The sequence below is a fragment of the Primulina huaijiensis genome, chromosome 8 (assembly GCF_012295235.1).
Source record: "Primulina huaijiensis isolate GDHJ02 chromosome 8, ASM1229523v2, whole genome shotgun sequence".
NCBI lineage: Eukaryota > Viridiplantae > Streptophyta > Magnoliopsida > Lamiales > Gesneriaceae > Primulina > Primulina huaijiensis.
Genome location: NC_133313.1, coordinates 8,783,577 through 8,789,090, shown reverse-complemented (window position 1 = coordinate 8,789,090; position 5,514 = coordinate 8,783,577). Strand labels below are relative to the sequence as shown.

The window sequence follows — 5,514 nt, the reverse complement described above, 5'->3', positions numbered from 1 at the left end:
TTAAACCTCCCTAGCATCGGCCGAACCACAAAAATTACATAAAATATTTTGGACATCATTTTAAAATAAACACAACCAACTATATATTTGAGAAATACTGTCCATATTATAATCTCTCAAAAATCACTCAAAAGCATAAATAAAAAGTCGTAAAAATCTTTAACATAAATCATAATCGTAAATGCGGAAAGCTAGAAGCGCTGGTCCTCGGGTCGTGTACACCTTTAGTCTAGTCAGGTCAACCATCAAGACCTCCCATAACATTTTTATCATAAACACCTGCATCAATCACACCTAGTGAGTCTAAAGACTCAACACGTCATATTCTTGATAACAAGTAATACATATAAAACCACACGCAACAGTGAAAAATACTTGTACTTAAAATATCGTTTTTATGAAGATGCATAAACTTCAAACATGAACATTTTCGTAAACCTTTTTATGATGCATAAAAACATTTTCATAATGATGTATCAACTCTAAACATAAACATTTTCATGACATGCATAACATAAACCTTCACATTTTCCTTTTCCTCAAAACATGACATAAAACCTTTTATCATGATCATAAACATTTTTCTTTTCCTTTGTTGAATTCAGATCGTTAATTGTGACTTTCCTGACATGACATGACATGATCGATGGATCCATCTACATATAACCACAGTACTGGGCGGCGGGGACATCAGCGACGCTCTCACCAGTCAACTGAGCCTTGGCCTAACATGATCGAATAGAAATACGATCGTTGAGGCTCCCTCTGGGGCCTTCTCCCATAAATGGGCTCCCTCTGTGGCCTTCTCCCCTCACGATATTCCCATTCTTCCTCAAACCTCATAACATCATATTCGCAATAATGGAAACACGATCGTCGGGCTCCCACTGGGACCATCACCCTCACGACATCGTCATTATTAACGAATTAGTCACAATAACTTCACCTCCTTCAACATTTTACATTTTCATCACTTATAAAAATCATCCATAACATATCATTTTTATTTTCGAAACCAAGCATGGAACATGTCTTTTAAATGTCAACCTTAAATCATAAAAATCATATAGACATTTAAAAATCATAATTTAATCATGAACATTTCATAAACATTTAAAAATAATCATTTTAACCTCAAAATATTTAAAATAACATTTTGACATATTAAATCATAAACATATAAAATTCCCTAAACATTTAAAAATATCATTTTAACTTATAAAATCCCATAAACGTTTAAAATATCATTTTAACATTTAAAATTTCATAAGCATCCATAACTATAGAAAATAATCATATTAGCACATAAAACAGCATTCAGGGCACTGCCATGACGTTTACTAATTTTTAGGTGTGAAAAGACCGTTTTACCCCTAGACGTAAAATTTCACGTTTTTGACATTTTCTTAATTCCGTTAACTCTAACATGTCCCAAATAATTATTTAAGCCTACATTAATTTTCTCATATTTTTATTTAGCCTAAAACGAGGACTTTTAAATTAATCTTTAAATGTGACGTATTAATGCTTTTAAATCCCGAATTAACCTAAACCTAAATATAAAATTCTCAAATTAAAAACTTAGACTTATAATAATTATTTAAGCTTAAACCTAATTTTCCATAATTTTATAAAGCCTAAAACTATGCGTTTTAATTAACTCNAACTTCACCTCCTTCAACATTTTACATTTTCATCACTTATAAAAATCATCCATAACATATCATTTTTATTTTCGAAACCAAGCATGGAACATGTCTTTTAAATGTCAACCTTAAATCATAAAAATCATATAGACATTTAAAAATCATAATTTAATCATGAACATTTCATAAACATTTAAAAATAATCATTTTAACCTCAAAATATTTAAAATAACATTTTGACATATTAAATCATAAACATATAAAATTCCCTAAACATTTAAAAATATCATTTTAACTTATAAAATCCCATAAACGTTTAAAATATCATTTTAACATTTAAAATTTCATAAGCATCCATAACTATAGAAAATAATCATATTAGCACATAAAACAGCATTCAGGGCACTGCCATGACGTTTACTAATTTTTAGGTGTGAAAAGACCGTTTTACCCCTAGACGTAAAATTTCACGTTTTTGACATTTTCTTAATTCCGTTAACTCTAACATGTCCCAAATAATTATTTAAGCCTACATTAATTTTCTCATATTTTTATTTAGCCTAAAACGAGGACTTTTAAATTAATCTTTAAATGTGACGTATTAATGCTTTTAAATCCCGAATTAACCTAAACCTAAATATAAAATTCTCAAATTAAAAACTTAGACTTATAATAATTATTTAAGCTTAAACCTAATTTTCCATAATTTTATAAAGCCTAAAACTATGCGTTTTAATTAACTCGTTAATTAGCGTTTCGTGCGGCGATTAAATCCCGAATAAATCCAAAACTCGTTATTTTGATCCCAAATTTTAACATAACATTTTTAAGATTTATTCTACCCTTCCAAGTCATGAGCCACCCCCGTGGACCCATGGATTCAATTTTAGCCTTTTAATTTTCGTTTTTGACACCTTATCGAACACACCGAGCCATCTCCTAATTTACTCGAGCCACGCCCAAGCCACCTCGAGCCAAAACCTAGCCAACCCATCTAGGGACCATACTGTTAAAGCCCAGCCCGTAAAACAAGCCCTAGCCTGACCAAAACAATTCTGAAACTTGACCCATGTTCTGTACGTGTGTGTGAGTGTGCTTCCTTGCATGTTTAGGACTCCTAACCCAACTAGGACTCTCCCAGCCGAGCCACCACCGAGCCCACCTAACCCTGACCATCCCTGGACCACTCCCAGACCAAGCCCAGACCAACCCAACCCCTGGACCGCGCGCACGCGCCGCCTGAAGCCAACAGAAGCTGCGCGCCACTTTTGTTCTCTCATGGGTTCCACTTTTCCCTCGAGCCAGCAGCGACCCAAGCCACTCCAGCCCCTGCCCCAACCATTGACCATCTCCATTAGACCCTATAGGACCCACCTGGCTCGCCCCTCAGGCCAGCCGCAGGCCCACTTCTTCCCGATCAGTTTCTGTGCGTGCCATGGGGGAGAGTCCTCCCACTTCACGTGGACTCTTCCCCAACCCATGGCTCGAGCCATAGCCCTCCTAGGACTCTTCTTAGGACCTAACCACGACCCTAGCCCAGCCCCAATCAGCTCTGGTCGAGCCCCAGCCCCCATGCACAGTAATCAACTCCTACAACAAGCCATGCATGAACTTTTTCTAAAAGACCCTCGGCCCTCTCCTGCTTTCTTCCCCTTCGGTTCCAGCTTGTTTGTGTGTCTTAAGACTCCATAAAACATGTAAAAACACCCCCTAACCCTTCCTAATCATGGCAGCCCCATTAGCAATACAAAAACATGATTTTGGCAATAAAAAACACAAGTTTAGGACACGTGCATGAAGTTACGAAAATTCCACTTGTGTGCCATGTTTTTCTTTTTAAAAATATGCTTAAACAATTATTATGGTGTGATGATGTTTGAAGGGAAGAAATATGCGTGCCTTTGCGTTTTAAACACACGATTATTTGTTGACGATTGAAGAAGAACGGGGCAAGAACCTTGGCTTGAACTCTACCTTGAAATTCTCGATTTTCTTCTTTAAATTGTGGTGTGTGTGAGCCGTGCACTTTGAGGAGTTTTGGGAGAGAAAAATATAAGATTTGAGGCGTGTAGCAAAGTGTAGGGTTGGGGGTGATTATCTTATTTAAATACTAATTAATTCCCTAAATAAGGCTTAGGCCTATTAAGCTAATAAATTAGGCCCAATAGTAATTAATTAAAATATTTAAAAGATTTAAAAATAATTTTGATTAATAAACCTTGTGAATTTATTAGCCGGGTTGTCAAAACGTTCGTATTTTTGTTGAAAATCCAACACCGATAAAAATTACGGCCCGGCGTATAAAATCACCTAAAAACCCCTTATTTTCAAAAATAAGAAAAAGTATCACCCATATTTTAAATAATTAAAAANTAGTTAAACAATATTGCATAAACCAAGAATAAATCCTCGAGCCTTGACAAAATTTATAATTTGTAAACTTCGTTCTTGCATTTGGTAATCTATAAATTAATAAATTTAAACTTAAAATAACCTCTCTGTGGATCGATCTCGTACTTACGAAATATATTACTTGCAGACAACCTACACTTGGGTGAATTATAATTTAAGTAGTAGCAAGTTTTTGGCGCCGTTGCCGGGGAGGTATAAATTAAGTTTATATTTGTTAATTATGTTTTATTTATAAGTATTGTGTTGTTTTTTGTATGAGTATTTGGAGTCGAAAAAAAGTGGTAGACTTATTCGAGTATCTGAAAATAATTTAAACATGGATGATAATTCAAATAATCAAGAACATGATCAATTAAGAACACTTAGGCACCATATGAACCCTATTAAAACTAGTGCCCCATATTTTTTAGTTTTTCCTTCTAATGCATCTAATTTCAACTTTAAACTTCAAATTATTCAACTTTTACCAAATTTTCATGGCTTAGATTCTGAAAATCCATATTTACATCTAAGAGAATTTGAGGAAGTTTGTAACACTTATAATGATCAAAATTGTAGCATGGATATAGTTCGATTAAAGCTTTTCCCTTTTTCTTTAAAAGATAAAGCTAAAACATGGCTACAAAATTTGAGATCAAGTTCAATAAGATCATGGGAAGAAATGCAACAACAATTTTTCAAAAAAATTTTTCCTTCCCATAAAACAAACTCTTTTAAAAGAAAAATTACTACTTTTTCTCAAAAACAAGGAGAAACATTTTATCAATGTTGGGATAGATATAAAGAATTACTTAATACATGCCCACATCATGGTTTTGAAACATGGAGAATAGTTTCTCACATTTATGAAGGTCTAATACCTAAAGATAGGCAAATGATAGAATTCATGTGTAATAGAACTTTTGAATATAAAAACCCAAATGAAGCTTAGGAGTATTTGGATTCATTAGCAGAAAATGCTCAAAATTGGAATAATATAGGCGCAATAGAATCACCAACAACTAAAATCAATAATTCAACAAATGGGGTGATATCTATAATCTTAAAGATGATATAGATATTCAAGCTAAACTTGCATCTTTAGCAAGAAAAATTGAGTCATTAGAAATGAAAAAGAGTGGTCAATTAAAAAGTATTCAAGAAATTGTTTGTCATATATGTGATACACATGATCATGCTACAAAAGATTGTCCAACATTACCTTCATTTAAAGAATGTATCCACGAACAAGCAAATTATGTTAACAATTATAAAAAAACCAATACTAGATCCTTTTTCAACATCATATAATTCTGGATGAAAAAATCATCCTAATTTTAGTTGGAGGAATGATAATAATGCACAACCCTAACAACAATATTTTCAAAATAACCAAAATCATCAAGCATATATTCCTTATGTTACACCTCCAAGAAAAAACTTTGAAGATGTAATTCATGCATTTATCCAAAAGCAA

The 5,514-nt window shown here is 33.3% G+C and overlaps 1 non-coding gene across 1 annotated transcript; it reads right to left on the bottom strand.

Annotated features, from left to right (window-relative positions):
• Window positions 1–4,763: 4,763 nt before the first annotated feature.
• Window positions 4,764–4,874, bottom strand: LOC140983699 (small nucleolar RNA R71). The gene has a single exon (XR_012176490.1). It is a non-coding gene; the product is annotated as a small nucleolar RNA R71 (small nucleolar RNA).
• Window positions 4,875–5,514: the final 640 nt, after the last annotated feature.